Here is a 17,542-nt window from a genome sequence, read left to right on the forward strand (position 1 = left end):
TGGCTCAACTTCCTGTTACTTAACTCCTCATACTTTTGTGACCCACCAACTGTCAATGGTAAACAATAAAGATAAGTATTGAAATATAAGTTCCAATTTATTAAAGGAAGACATATAATGTGGCCGTTTCGGTTTCCCCTTTATTAACAAAACACGATGAATGAAACACTAAGGACGAATAATTTGTCCTAATGCTTTTTATGATAAAATGAACAGAAAAATGAAAGTTTATTTTTTGTTAGTAAAAAGTAATCAATGTTCATTCACCCCAATAAATCATTTTTACTTAATTCAAGTCTCACATTTTTTACTAAAAAATATTTTTAGCATCTAAATTACTACACCTTTATGGTCGCCTTTTAATCAGAATAACAACAACAAACAAAAAAAAAAAAAAGACGAATATCTAATATGGTGTGCTCAAAGCGCATCTCATGGTGACCCAAGCCAACACAAGTCTTAATAATACGTAGAACGAGACATGACGCATGTGAGGCACTGTTACAACTTTTTCGACAGAAACAACGCTGGTATCCTTATAGCATCGCCTAACAGACGTCATGTCCCGTTGGCCAGGGACCCATTGTAAAGCGCTTTGAGCACGGTTAGTGGACATTGCGAATATAAACGCTCAGGATGCCCATGATAAACCTTGAAGTTGCGTGTCGTGAAAGACAATTACCTGCCCCACTCTGTGAAAATGATGGGCATAAAATGCTTTAAAGTTAACCCCATAAAAATTGGAACAATAGAACAATGGCATTTGCATTTAAAGTAGAACAATACATTAGTAGAACTTTTTTTTAAACCCAAAAATAAACAAAATTCCCGAACTCCAGTATTATTCTAAACAGTCTGGTTCAGTTGTTTTCAATTTCAAACTTTTTTTTTATATACATAAGAAAAGATAGGCAGGGAAGATTTTCCTCTGCATTAAAAAAAAATTGTCTAGAATTGTTGTTCTGTCATTGTCTGTGTTCGATGACTTATTTTTCAATGACCGTTGGCTTACTTATACAGCTGTTATTTGTCTGAACACGGATTTTCATTTTTATTTATTTGTTTATCTATTTTTTTTCTAGAAATGTTTTTTTCTGTAATTGTCTGTGCTCGATAACTTATTTTAAATATTAGTTATCGTTGACTTATTCTTATATATATTATTTATTTTGTTTCCTGAAAAATGATTTGCATGTGTTTATATATTATTATGGTCTAGTTATGGTTATTTATTTATTTATTTATTTATTCACGTATTTATCTATTTTTTTTCTGTCGATTCATTGAATATATTCATATTTATTTATTTATCTATTTAATTATTGTGATAGTTTCCTGGCACCTGTATTGATTTGAAATTATATGTAAATGCATAGTTCATATTGGCAATTGCCTAAAATAAACCTTTGAATTGAATTGTTACTGCTCATATGATAAAAACGTTTTATTTGCTGATATAGCTAAATAAGTAATAAGTGAAATCATGAATTGATAACATAACCAATGCATCCCCGCATGTAAAGGGTTAAATTCAATCATACTGTGTTTCCCTTTTGGGTAAGTCATTTCTTCTTTAAACATATTATTTTTGTTTACATTCTACCTATACCATCCACCACTAGTATTTCATTCATTACCAAATTGCATAGCATAGATTTATCTGGATCTAGTAGTATAGGCCAGAAATAGGTATACTTATGAATATTATGTATTGAGTTATGCCATTGGCTGTTAACAGCTTAAATATATTTTTTTAAAACCCAGATACATGCGTATCTAGACAAACTAAAAAAAATCTGCGTTTACAAAAACTGTTTCTCTATTTCTTCTTTTCCTTCTCATTCTTCCTCTTCTTTTTCTTCCACCGCTTCCTCCTCCTCCTCCTCCATCTCCTAATTCTCCTCCTCCTCCTCTTCCTCCTCCTGCTTCTCCTCCTCCTCCTTCTCATCATCATCATCATCATCATCATCATCATCATCATCATCGTCATCATCATCATCATCATCATCATCATCATCATCATCATCATCATCATCATCATCATCATCATCATCGTTATCATTCTTCCAACCCTCCTCCATTATTTTGCTTATGATTTTAACTGTAATTTGTTGATTCATTTTATTCATTTGGTTTGGATGGCCTGAAAAACTGAAAGATGTGTCCTATTTTCACAAATGTTCGGAAAAAATTCGACGCTGATGATCTGAAAAAAAAAAACCATTCCCTTTTGTATCGTTTTCATCCCACTTACAATAAACTATTGATAATTGAACAACTACCCCAGCACATTTACCCCAAAAAACTTTCATTTGTTCGTCACACAGCCCAATTTTGAACAAGAAACTGTATACTCATTCTCATAGCCACTCACTCAATTTTGCTTAGCTAAGTTTGGAGGTGAGGGAAATTATAAATCGTCTGTTGAAGCTGACATCCTCCTTTTTATTTGTTTATAAAAATGCCAATGGATTAATCGTCATCACTGGTTCACGAGGTAGCTAAAGAATTCTTTAGACAATGAGAGAAAGACGATCTAGTTGTCTGTCTGTTGTATCATTTATAATCAATATCGGGGAGAAGAATGGAAAGGACTGGACAAGGATGAGAAATGCTACAGGGTGCTGCTTTTACCGAAGGTCAATCACTGAATCCAATACAACCACTTAAATCAATAGTAGGATTACTCCGGTGCCAGCATGGCCTTCTAAGTATGGCCTTTTATATAACATAATATAATTGAAATTATTACAGTATAACAAAGAAAATATTGGACTTGAATCCTCAGGGCAGAAGATCAAGGGGAAGGCCAACCGGGACATGGAGAAGAATTAAAGCTGATATACAAAGAAATGATTAGACATGGAACGAGTTTAAACAGTTAGCTCAGGATAGAGAAAGTTGGAAACTGTCTGTGGCCTATATACCCTGACCCAGGGCGAAAAAGGCAATGATGATGATTTTACAGTATTTACAAACAACTGATTGAGGAATGCATTTGGGCAACTTTGTAGTGTTGTAGCATAACACTCGCCTACGCTCCCTTTTTCCAACACCGCTCTTGACGGCGCAAAGTTGAGTCCTTGGAAACCACACGTTACTCATGTCCTCTCATTATACTCGGCTGTAAAATGAGTACATGACCATTAACACTGAAGTTTTTGTTGAAAAAAATGTAATGTGGCCGAACAAGCGCTTTCTGGTTTTACATATTTATTGCTGCAGTTGGCTTGGGACTTTTAGTGGTCATTGCACTAAACGCTTGTGGTTTCTTTTTTTCTGTATACATATAACCAACACGCAGAAAATTTCGTCAGACAGATTGCTAAGATTGACACTAGTTTTATCCTCTCAAGTCTGGTCGTTGTATAGAAGATCATGGTACAACCCATTCACCAATGAAACTATAGATTTACACTGCAAGACAGAGTACGGATTATTCTCAAGTTCTCTGAAAAACTACTTTAGAACAAATTGACCAGGAAACGTTTACTTCAAAAATCGATCGATTATGATTATTCTCATCTTGCTAAAAAGTTATCAAACACAAAATGTGGGTAGTTAAACTTAAGATCCTTTTAAAAATATTTCAGAATATGGCAGTATTGAAGATTGTTTTGTTACTAAAATAATCTCCGACTATGCCCGCGAAAACAGTCTCAATCTATAACATATCCTCAAACATTTGCGTAACACTATCAATTTAAATTGCCTTTCAGTGACATTGGGTCACTTTTCTGGCTTTTTATTAAAAAACAGCTGGATGGTCATATTATATATATATATATATATATATATATATATATATATATATATATATGTGTGTGTCTGTGTGTGCACGCGTGTGTGTGTGCGTGTGTGTGTGTGTTTGAGGTGAATTAGCTTGAATCAGATAGAGTGCTCGATAGTTGTTGTTTTTTTTTGATAATATATATATATATATATATATATATATATATATATATATATATATATATATATATATATATATTATATTCCATCGTCAGAAGGGAATTCCAGATATCTTAACAATGATAAAGGAAATATAAAACTTATAATGTGTGTCATAATATTGACATGGTGTTTTACGATTTCGACACAAGATATACAAGTTCAAGGGCCTATCAAATTGGCTGAAAATGGTAAGAAGGTTACGAAATTGGAGGGGTTCCCCGAGGGAGTTAAAGCCTTTAGATCTCTCCCGGCAAACAATACTGACTTGATCGATTTTATATTTTATATCACCACTTAGAGACGTAGCTGTCGGTTTGGGGATTTCTATTTTAGACACTAGATTTTTAGATCTTAGATGTCATTTCTTGACAACGGTAAGAAAGATATTTAAAGGTCATTTTAGTGTGTTAGCTGAAAGCTGGTTAACAGGAAAGTACAAACCAATCTACTTCTGCATGTTTAATTGACAAGATAGAGAAATGTTTTACGATTTCAACAGAAAAGCCACTGTTCTGTTTATTGCTGAAGAGTTTTTTAAATATTTTAACAGTGACATTTTAACTTAAAATATTAATCGCTTAAGATGGCCCTTCACTTGTTAGAAATAATCAAATATAAGAGGTTTTACAACTTTTCAAAGAGTTTTTGTTAGTCTCTGGTCTGACAGTTCTTGAAAAGTTGGTGGGGGCGACATGCACATATTTGCAGGTCTGATAATCGAACACTATTTTGGGATTAATTTAACATTGGTTTAATAGTCAATATTTTAGGTTGGATGAGAGTATATCTATTACAATCAGCCCGTAACAATTTGAATTATCAGACCTGCAAATAAGTACAGGTCGGTGCTCTCCGTCGATTAATAATTTATTTGACGTAAAACTTTTCTATCCAAAATGAAAAATGATGACCGGATTCTACACCAAAATGATTCTCACAGTTTTGTTGGGACATTTAGTTGCAAGAAGAAGGCTGTAACCAAACACAACTTTTTACCTTACACCAGTACACGTTCTCAATTTTTACTTCTATAAAAGAACATGGACATCACGTAGCCTATATCGTGTTAAATCGAATAATCTGCACGTCCTACGAAACCCTCACACTTATTCCGGCTTCCGTTGCGTCAGAAGGAACTGTTCCTCAAATTTTGTTATCGTCGAAAAGCCCACTGAGCTATCACAAAGTAAAGTGCTCTCGAACAAAGCCAAACTAATCATAGAACCACTCTTATCCAATTAAATTATGGACGCGTGAGTTGGAAAACGGGTGAAAAAGTAATACAACATACTTTGAGCATGATTGAGGGTTTATGTGCCTATCCAGCGGGTGCAAAAATAATTGAGTTGTTCTTTTGCGAAATGTGTCAGTGCATGACATAATCAGTCGGAAGTTGAAAATTTTGGATTTGCATTTTCTGAAAGAATATGCTCCCAAGAGCATTTTAATCTTTATTTGACGTAAATCGGGTGATTTTTTGTGAAGTCTTGGTCAGATGTATTGGAAACGTATCCAGAAACTTTTCTCAAATTTCATACTTTTTCAACTTGACTAGCTGTAAAAAAATATTTAGAAGTGAAATTAAACTGTGATATTTCCCGAAGATGTATAAAAAGGGTTGATTTAATCATTAATGACGAGAACTCATTTTTGATCAAAATTGACCTTCTAACTAAACTTGCCAATATCTCAGTTCAAACCTTTCCACCATCCGACTGATTATGTCATTCGCTGTAACAAATCTCTAATTTTATTTTAGTATCCAATCAAAGGCAATTAATGCATTTTGATTAATTGATCAAAATTAGAACAAATCCAAGTTCTATGTAGAAAGCAAGTAAGATTGTCAATTTACTCTGAAATAAGAATATTGGACATCTTTTGATACCTGATAGATACCACAAATAAGTGTAAGTCGGTTTTGCCAGCCAGGCTGGTTCAGTTGAATATATCCAACGTATGCCACACATGTAAGTCCTTTAGTGACATTAACCACACAGGAAAATCATGTGTCAAGCTTTTTTATTGGACTGCACAAAGCATTAAAGTTTGCTAATATATTGCGGACAACATGGCTGACACCTGTTGACATTGAGCTTCGGCTCAGTGGATAGTCTTATGTTTCTATTTATTCACTGTGTGGAATCTTTAATTTTTACCTGATGTGGACTAATCTTAATATTGGAACTTTTAACTTAAGATCTATTAAAAGTAACATTCGAAAGGAACAACTGTGTCAAGATTTAGAAAGTTATAAAATCGATGTGTTGTGTTTACAAGAGACGAAGATCCAAGATGGCGTCGACCAAACAATAAATGGTCACAGACTGCTGTGCTTTGCTTCCAGTTCACCTCACTATGGATGTGGATTTCTCATAAATAAAAACTGCAGGGATTTGACTAGTGACGAATGGAATGTTTCGGACAGAATATGTGTTCTTGAGCTTAAGTGTAAGATCAATTCAAGGAACCAGAATAACGATAATAAAGACGATCACGGTAAGAAGACGTTCACTATCTCAATCGTAAATGTTTACGCACCAACAAGTCAACGCGCAAAACAATACCCAGAGGAAACTGATAAATTTTACAAAGACCTAGACGATACACTGAACAAAATAGGAAACAAATCAATATTAATAATTGCTGGAGATTTTAATGCCAAAGTAGGAAAACGTCTCGACAGTGACACACTATGTTTAGGATCATACTCAAAAGGAAAACGTAACGATAACGGAGAAAAATTAGTCCAGTTCTGTGAACAGAGAAAACTTTTCATAACAAACAGTGCTTTCAACCACCCATCAAGACACCAGACAACATGGGTAGGACAAAGGAAAGACCAAACCCAAGACAAAATGATAACAATACACAACCAAATAGACTATATCATATGTCGACACCGCCATAAACACTACTCAACCAACTCGCGATCATACGGTGGTACACTGCTAACATCCGATCACAAACTTGTAAAAACGAATTTCAACATAAATGTGTACAGACAACGAAGACAGAAAGGTAAAACGGCAGTCAAAATAAACACGGCAAAAATAGTAAATGAGCGAGAATGTCGCATTCATTACCAATATGAACTTAACTCAAGTCTATTTAAAATAAAGCAAAACAGCAATCCAAACAATGAATGGAAAGAGACGCAAGCGGCAATGAAATATGCGGGGAAGAAAGTGCAGGCTCTATTAATACAACTAAGAACAAACCAAATCGAACGCCTAACATCGCTATTAACGATCTATCGCGGCAACAAAAAGAACTTAGGATCAGGATACAAAACACGAAAGACTCGGAAGAAATAATAAACCTGAAAACGGAACGAAACAAAATACTGCATTCAATTCGATCACTTACAATAAAACACAGAAACGAGGAATTAGACAAAAAAGTGGAAGACATAGAAAAGTCCAAAAATAACGCATCGTCTATGTTCAAAGCGACGAAATCTCTGAACCGAAAACCATTCGAGAACCCAAAACTACAGGATAAATTTGGCAAACAGACAACAAATCCCAACGATATCCTTGACATTGTAACTGACCACTTCCAGCAGAAATTTCACAAACAAGTCTCACAAATATCGCCCTTCTCAGGAAACCCTAGAGACCTAAACAACCGCATCACAACAACTGAAGTTAGAAATAGCATAAAGTGCCTAAACAATAACAGATCCCCAGGCGAAGATGAAATTCCCGCTGAATTGCTGAAATGCGGTACACTCTCCCTGGATCTGAGCATTGCAAACATAATGAACAAAACATTCTCAACACACAAAGACTGGGACATAAACAGCGGTGTCCTAATTACAATACAAAAACCAGGAAAAACGAAAGGACCCGTAAACAACCTGCGCCCAATAACATTACTGAATACCATAAGAAAAACACTGTCAACTATTGTCCTCAACAGAATTAGACCGAAAATAGAAAAATACCTATCACATAGCCAAAGCGGGTTTCGCCAAGACCGAAGCACATCGGACGTTCTATGGACACATAAATGGTTGGCAGCAAAGGCACTCAAAGAAAACATATCCATAACAATAACCGGAATCGATATGTCCGCAGCCTTTGATACGATCGACAGAGGAAAACTTTTGGAGATATTAACAGAAATAGTAGACGAAGACGAGCTCCGAATAATCCGATTTCTCCTCAGCAACACAAAGATACAACCAAGGATATACGGGCCACAAAACAGACGCAGTTCGAAAGTAACATCGGGACCCCCCAAGGAGATAGTCTGAGCCCGATTCTGTTCACAATATACTTAGAACACGCTCTGAAAGAAGTTCGAAAAGTCATTCCAAAACCAACGACTCATATTGAGAATGCAATCCCTAGAGAAATCGCCTATGCAGATGATGTCGATTTTATTGGATCAACACCAGCAAATATAGACATCATACAAAATACCCTCATGAAATATAACCTCCAAGTCAATGCCAATAAAACCGAATTTACAACAATATCGAGGAACAAAGAGGAATGGAAAAGAACAAAGAAAGTCGGCTCACTAATTGGAGACACCGAGGATGTACAAAGAAGAAAACAGCTATCAAACGCCGCACTCAGTAAACTCACCAATGTATGGATTAGAGGTGACAAAATAAAGAGAAAAACCAAACTGAAACTGTACCATGCTCTTGTAAAACCGGTACTTCTGTATAACTGCGGCACTTGGGCGTTGACAAAATCCGAAGAAGAACATCTGGATGCCTTCCATCGCACACAGCTAAGAAGGGTACTGGACATCAAATACCCCAAAAAGATCTCAAATGAATCACTCTATAAGATCACAAAAGAAAGACCAATCTCCCTTGACATTTTACAACAACGATGGCAACTTTTCGGTCACATACTACGCAGGGACAAAAACATACCAGCAAACCAAGCCATGTCGGGATACTTCCAAAAACACGGGAACCTTTTCAGAGGAAGACCGATCACAACACTCCCTGTGATCCTAAACAAAAACCTCACAACACTTGGACAAAGCATTAGTCTCATAACGGCAGGGGACCTTGAAAATCTGAGAACCCTAGCAGAGGACCGGCAATATTGGAGACACCTCACACAGGAAATACTGGAAACAGCCAAGGCGACCCGATCTTTCGGTCGAGACGCGAAAGGCATCTAAGTCAAGTAAGTCAATATATTGCAAAGTACTTCCCATCAGTACAAACAAGGCCCAGTTACCCAATGGATATAAGGAGAAAACGTAATTTATTTTTTTACTGCGGATTAGTCAAGTTAATAAGAAAACGGTTATAAATTTCATAGATTTTCGTTTCGTAAACAAACTTGTAAACAATCAATGTTAAATTGGTAGAAAATACCAGTTACCGTCATAATGCTTTGGCAAATCAGGGTGATAACATGTGAAAATAACCCGGGCTTAAACCACAAATGGGAATTACTTTTTTTTTTTTTTGTACTTCTGCCATTTCATGAAGCATATTATATTTTATTTAGAATTAGAATTCCAAATTATGATTTATTTTTGGAAATACCTGACAGAATTATAACGATAAGTGTCGTGTTTACACGGAAAGATAACTGCTATTTGTGTTGCAATGATTCTATTCTAAAAATTCGACGAGAGAAGTCATTTTCTTCCATTCATTCATTCATTCATTCTTATATCCATTATGTTTTTAATCGGTGAATTGCAACAGTTGTCGAGGATTACTTTTTTTTTTGTGCGTGTTAACAAGGAAAAGAGAGAATTTCTGAAATATTGAACTTCCTGTTTTTCAATGGTAACAACAATTCTGATTTCTAATGCTCAGAGCGATAAGATTTATTGAGACGCTGTTTAACATTTGGTAAACTATAATTATGTATTTGATTGTCATAATCGGTTGATAATTTAGAACCGAGGTAGGTGTTGTCATTCGTAGCAAATACAAAACTATTATCCACGATTTCCAAAAAGCCATTGAGCTTTAACATTAATGATGGTGTGATTATAGCCATCATTTTTAAAACCACAAACACAAAACACACACACACACACACACACACACACACACATATGTATATATATATATATATATATATATATATATATATATATATATATATAACCGGTGCTGGTCTATTGGCATTTGTTTTTATTACGACATATTCTTTGTTACTTGCAGCTCAAAATGTGACCGGCCGTCTCAAAACAGTATTATGTCGAGATGCATGAGATCCTAGAAAAGGAATTCGTTATTAAAATTATAAGAAATACAAACACCGGGCATCTTGCAATGTATCATGTAAGACGTTGTGTTTATTCTTTACTATGAGGAATAGAAATTAACCCCATGTTTCATATCTTTGGCTAAATTTTTTTTCCGATTTCTAACACTTACTTCATCTAGACACAACACCTCTCTTAGACGCCAGCAGCAGCTTCTAATGGTGCTCACACTACATACTATGTAATGACGATACATCTAGAATGCAAACGTATAACCGCACTCGTGCACCGGAAGCTTCATCACAACGCCCCGTTCAACTAGATTCTCTGCAGTTTCGGGCTCTTGACGGTGGGTCACATTTGGTAAGACCTCGGGTTGAACCAGACCTTATCAACTGCATTTAATTGTCTTAAATATTTACAACATTTGAATTCAATCAGAAATTCAAGTTACTCGATCCTTTTGAGTCAATAAATCTGCTTCCATTTGGAGTTGAATCAAGGTGACGGTTACCATCGCCTACTATGTAGTCTATTATGGGACAAAACTATAGGGTTTACTTACCATCTAGTTGGACAGAACTTTAGTACATAAAAGATCTGAGAAAATCCTGTCTTGGTGACTTTTATTTTAAGAAGGCACCGTTTGTTTCAAACATCCTGGAATGTGAAGCGCATATAGCATGGTCAGTTAACTGAAATGATTCATAAAAAAAACATATTTCAACTTATCATTTGCTTCAACTAGTAGGGGGGCTTAAATAGCAGTTAAGACAAAAGTTACAACATACTTCTTCTGCTACTAATACAACAACTACTACTACAACTACTATTACTACTATTACTACTATTACTACTACTAATACTACTACTGCTACTACTACTACTACTATTACTACCACTACTACTACTACTACTACTACTACTACTACTACTACTACTACTACTACAACCATCACTACTACTACTACTACTACTACTACTACTACTACTACTACTACTACTACTACTACTACTACTACTGCTACTACTACTTCTACAACAACAACATTAACAACAACAACAACAACAACAACAACAATCACCGCACTAAAATCATTGCTACAAACACTCATTGCGACTACTTCAACTAGTGTGGATTTATTTTCATCAGTTCAACGTTCATTATGTCTACGTGGATGCTTGTGCTTCCGCTCTTCGTGTTGCTCGTTGTCATAGGAAGGAACGTACTCGCAGTAATTCATCGATCTTTAAAGAAAAAGAGCCAGTATTTAGATTGATTCCAAATCTCGATATGGTAACAATAGCTATGTAATAAAGGATAATATCCCTATAGGAATCCAAAAGTGTTATTTTGAGAGGAACTTGAAATAGAATTATTGGTTTTAAAAATCAACTTCGTTTATATCAAACATATCTTAAACCGTATGTTGCCAAACTCTGATAAACATAATTTTAAAATAAACAAACGGCCAGAAAAGTCTAACGTCGAGTTAAAAAGACCCTGATCTTGTAAAAGGTTAAAGGTCAAAGACCTAAAAGCTCGAGTTTTTTAGGCTCGAGTCTCCTTGAAGTTTTGGGCCTTTTGAAATTATTGATATTTGAAGAATAACTTTTTGCCAAAGTCAAATAAATCTTCTTTTTTTTAAAGCATAGTTTGTATGAACCGGATGTCGTTTTAAGATTCTATATTCGGATTGATCATAATTTTTCCCATTATTTATCTGGTAATATCTTCAGATCTAGCCATTTTCACTGTGAGAGAGCTGTAACAGCAATTCGACTCGACCTCCTTCTAGTCCGAGTCGTTTCTAAGTTACTGCTGTCTTGGTGAAAATGTATCAAACATAGAGGATGGTGTGAAATCTAACCCGGCTTGTCATGGTTTAAATTCTTGTTTCTGGATCCGAACAACTATTTTTGGAATGAAAACTTATCATAATTCACCGAATTTTGTGGCAAATGGATCGAGCAACGCGGATCCTTGTCTCGTGACAAATTCAAGCTATGTTGAGCGTGTTTAGTGACGGGGTGAGTAATAATATGTTGTAGCAACCAAACATTGTTAAATTACCTTTTGACTTTCACTAGACTCAGGCATAATATGAGTTGTTTTTGTTATTTTGTTTTTGTTTTTTTTTTGTTTTGTTTTTTTTTTTTGGGGGGGGGGGGGTGGGTTGGTTTTTTTTTTTGCTATTGGTGCTACGCGTTCAGGTGAAACATTTTCCAGTTCTGCCCGCCAGATAAATCGTACCTGCACTAAAATACTATGTTGAGCAGTTAAGGGTTAAAGTCTGTTAGGCCAACTTTTATATAAAAATAATCACCCAACTGGCAGTCAAGAACAATAACAAAGAGCTGAGTGACGTCATCGTTATTCATGCTATAAAGACAATGATCTGTAGACACCCTGGTATATTTGGTTTCACGAGGCCTTGTCATATTGACTATCAAATGAAGAATCATAAATCGCATTGAAATGTATTATGATTATCAAATATAATTTGAATACTCCGAATCGCTGATTGTGACTTTGGGCAAGTCTTAGTCTTAGTTGACTTTCTGGAAAGCCGGCCCACATTTCGCGCTCAGATGTCACGACTTCAAACTATTATCTCTTACAAATATTTTAAAAGCAGGTAAAACGATAAAAGTTACTGTGTCTCGGTTTGTGTCAGACTCAAATAATCGTGAGCCCGGTTAAAAGCCAAATAGATTAGAATTATCGAAAATTATATTTCCTGGCAGAGGCATTGCTTTACAAAAATGATTTCCTTCAACTCGGGGATAAATGGGTACCAGGCAAGCGAAAAGCCCGATATTCTGCAAAGATTAAAATTGAATTTAAACGTTTACAGAGCGCCAGTTACTTACAACCAACGCCTAGGCCGTATTCTTATTCTATTTCTTCTATTCGTAATTTGATTATCCCCATGTCTGGAAATGTCGGTGATTGGTTAATCGAGACACGCCAGTATTTTGTACGTGTTGTGCTGTGCCTTTTCTATTCATTCGTTTATTTAAGGACTGTGTAAATAAATCAGATATCCGATCGTGGTCCTGTCACGATCTGTCTACAACTAGGTCCAGTTTTCATGATGACTTTTGATTACTTTCCTTAGCTAATCCCAGTTATCTGGACTGTTGTACTTTCTCTGGTGTCAGTCTATGATGACGTGTTCTGATATACACTAATAAAATGCTTTTTAAAAAAACATTCGGCCAGAAGACACTTAACTCCGTACATCGATAGATGTGTGACTATCTGGTCTTTTGGTATGACACTCGTCTTCGGATCGGAAGGTCCTGGGTTCTAATCCCGCCCTGAGCGGCGTATAGTTGAGTTCTTGAAGGAGGCGCTTTACAGACATTATCTCACCGTACTCAGATGTAAAATGAGTACTTTTCCGTTAACAGCGTTGTCTCTGTCGGGGAAAAAATGCAATATCGCCTAACCGGCTGTTGGCAAGGGACTGCTTGTAAAACGTTTTGAGCACATTTAGTGGATGTTACGCTATACAAATATTTTAATTTTAGATGAAGGTGACGTCCAACTTGACAAAAAGTCTTATCTTACCTTATAACCATTTTGAAGTCCTATGTTTAAAACTATTTGACTTGTTTTAGGTTTAACCATAATCTCTATTGACAATTTATCAAAATATTTTTTTTTTCTGATCAGAATGACAAATGTGTGCTTTTTTTCTGTACGGCTGTATTGTCCATCATGTTATGAACACTAAATAAATAGTAATGTAAAATAGCGATGTGCGTGGTCACGAAGAATTGCAAATAACTATCTTTTAGAAATTGTTGCTGTTGCTGGCTTAGAGGGCTCTCATTTTGAATTCCATATTGTTGACAACAATAAATAATGTTGTTTTTAAAAAAATTATAATACACAAAATATAATAATATAGAGTGAGAAATAAGAATCGTAACCATATGAAACGTTTCCTGTTTTCAGTTATTTCTTCCCAACTGTATACAATGTTATGTCTGAATGGTAGAATTGTGAAGCTAATGATTCAAAATATCCAACATGAATTAGTGGCTCCCAGTGGTTTGTTTACATAGAGCCCGGTAATATAGATCTAGTTTTCGATAAAGCCCGGCATTAATTCCGTCTACTCGTCATATCTAAATTCAGACACCAGTCTCTAAAAATTATTATTGTCTGTTTGGAATCCTAAAAATAGATAACGGAACGTATCTCTATGTTTAACGCTAACTTCAATTTTACAAATTTTGAGACATTCATGTAGTATAAAATCAACTTATTAAAAAATACACTCATAACACACACACACACACACAGACACACACACACAGCACACACATACACACACACACACACACACACACACAGAGAGAGAGAGAGAGAGAGAGAGAGAGAGAGAGAGAGAGAGAGGCACACATAGAAACATGTAAACAGATTCGCAAGAACATACGCACACATTCTATTTCTCCTACTTTATTCACAGAAGTCCAGAATATCCATCCATCAATAACATACGACTTCTGGCTTGCTATTAATACCAAGCTAAATAGTGGCTAAATAATGACATTTGTTTCCAGTTCAGATACTTACTTTTTAACTCAATTATTACAAGTTTCAATATAGATGGGGTTCTTGTCTAATAGTATAACAACACTCTCCTTGTAACATGTGTGTGTGTGGAGGGGGGGGGGGGGGGGGGTGCAAATTTGAGCTCTTGGATAGGACATTTTGCTCATCTTATTTTCTCACCATACTTCAGATTAAATAAATGAGTCCATGGCGAATATAATGTTGTCTTTGTCAGTAAAATAATTCCAAAAGCGCCATACATAAGCTGGCTTTATATTTCACGGTGACCCGCGTTTTTGACATCCTTGATTTCAATGCCGGCTCTAAAACACTCTGTTTGTAAGTTTTAAAAAAGGCTACTTGGACTTTAATCCCCCCCGCCCCCTCCGTAAAAATTCTTTGTCTCTTTGTCTAAAACTTTAAACATATTAATATGTTTAAATTGCTACATATGTTTCCCTTTCCGCTAGACAAACCTTGCCTTTTAGTAGTTAAAGCTTGAGATTAAAATCCTTGAATAAACGCTAAATATTTAACAAAATCGCTCAATGGGATTACTTTACATCAAAGGCAAATACTGACTTTTCTGGATTTGCTAATTAATGCATGATACCGGATTATTCCCCCCCCCCCCCCCCCCCAACACACACACACACACACACACACACACACACACACACACACACACTTTCCGGACCGGCTTATATTCTACAATAAATATCAATAATTAAAACGTGAGCGATCTAGCAATCTTAATCTTAAACCCCGAAAAGTACAAAATTATTTATTCTTTTACGTTCTCATGACAAATCCTAAATGTTACCAAAAATCTCAATCTGGTAGTACATCGTGTGGACAAGCATCTGAAAGTTGAATTCAAAGTCTATCTGCTGAAATATTAGTTTAATCAAATGCTTTAATGAGAATAATGAATGTATCAGAAAAGAGCAGAATGATCTAGTTATTAATTCGGATCGTTTAGACTTCTATTTTTGACATATTATGGTTTGCCAATCTATTCTTTAAAAAATGGGCTTGAGGGGTCAACATTGTTCCGTAGAGCACGTGTAAAATGCTTGTCAACGAGCACATTATCACTGGCAAATCTAAAAAGTATAAAACTATTTTTTACAGATTGATAGTTACTAGCAAAACCTTTCTTAAATTAAGAGCAAGTCATTTCACCCTTGGACTCAAACGATTATTTATAAAGTTTGTTAGGGCAGAATGATTTGTCATTTGATGTCTGAAATCACCATCTGGTCTCCATGTCAGTTTAATTTTCTCAACTCGTTTAGAGGTGAAAGAGAGAAAGAGTGAACGAATTTGGTAACGACGCCACTACCACATTATCTCATTCATCTGTAGTGTTTCATTCGTCCTGTTTTGTTGATAAAGGGGAAACCCGAAACGTTCATTTGATCTGTTTTTGTAATTAAATTGAAGCTTATATTCAATATCACATTATTATTTATATCAATTGGACGCTGCCCTTTGGTGTAATAATAGTTGGTGCATGTAGTAAGAACGCTGGCATTTATTAGGAGAAAGGTAAGAAGCAATTTATATATAGCTAGTACTGACTCCAACTTTAGCGCAACAATATCGTGAGTGATATAGGATTTTATGATATTCAGTTTTACAGCGCAAAAAAGACGCTCATTTTACATCTCTTTCCCTCTGTGTAAATTTATTGATTTGTCTGACATAATACCAGATTGAAGTGATGGGGCACAAATCAAACGTGTTCCCAAAGAAGGCAGCTACTCGTAAAATCACTTAACGGGCTCTCCCCACGCAATTAAAAACAGATCTTTCAGATTATGACTATAATAAAGAGTAGCATTCAATCTAATTCACACTACTAATCTTCAAGCTTATCCATACAGTTAGACAAAGAATTACGGCTGTTACAAACAGCGCTCCGAACTCCGAATCCTACTCCGGCTGTCGCCTTTCCTTAGCTGCACGCTCAGCCCTCGGTTTAATTTTCTCAACTCGTTTAGAGGTGAAAGAGAGAAAGAGTGTGTGAATTGAAAGGAAAAAAACAAAAACAAGCATTTCCGTCACGGTCTGATGAATATTTGCACGATGCAGGAAAATACCTGGCAGAAATGAAATATATTAAAAGGAAAAAGCGCTGACAGCTTTATGAGTCGTAATGACGCAAGCGTGTGATCGTATTGTAGTCACAGAGTGGAGCGAGGTGATGCATTAGCTACACGTGATGGAAAACACCAATATCGCATATATTATTAGTGTGGCATTTCTTAAATAATCAGCATTTTTTGTTCCATTATACCGACAATTATATTGGCATTGATTATACAGACCAATGTGGATTGACCTTAACGAAAAGTTCAAGGAAAATGGGCAAACAAATTAGAGTTTAATTTTGTGTGTCAAATAAGTGTCATAACTGTTATTTTTATGTAATTACTACTTCACTATTGTGAGCCATTTGCAAAGCACTTTATAATTTGCCTCACTAAACTCAAGTATAACAGAAAATTAGTATTTTTTAATTGGTTTTGAAGAACCAGAGTACAATTTATACGAAAGAAAAGTGTCATTTTTTTCCATTTTGAACTGTTTGAAGGGGTGGGAGAAGGGAGGGGGTGAATAAAATTTACATCGCAAACATTGAATGGGCATGCTAATATCCTAAAATAAGCTAAAGACACATTAAATGAATATTTATTTTTGTATAAAATGTCAATCTTTTACGACATTCTATTAACATAACACAAACCGTTGTAATCGTAACTCCATCAATGAAACCACAATCAGACGACATGCCTCCAACTGCGAATA

General features: G+C 35.5%; 1 protein-coding gene across 2 annotated transcripts in view; it reads right to left on the reverse strand.

The window, feature by feature from the left end:
• LOC144968405 (uncharacterized) overlaps positions 1–17,542 on the reverse strand; it is a gene marked incomplete at its 3' end in the record, with an annotated part of 181,968 nt that overhangs the window by 4,920 nt on the left and 159,506 nt on the right.

Source organism: Berghia stephanieae, chromosome 3 (genome assembly GCF_034508935.2).
Source record: "Berghia stephanieae isolate SIO BIC M18660-M18661 chromosome 3, UCSD_Bste_1.3, whole genome shotgun sequence".
Classification (NCBI taxonomy): domain Eukaryota; kingdom Metazoa; phylum Mollusca; class Gastropoda; order Nudibranchia; family Aeolidiidae; genus Berghia; species Berghia stephanieae.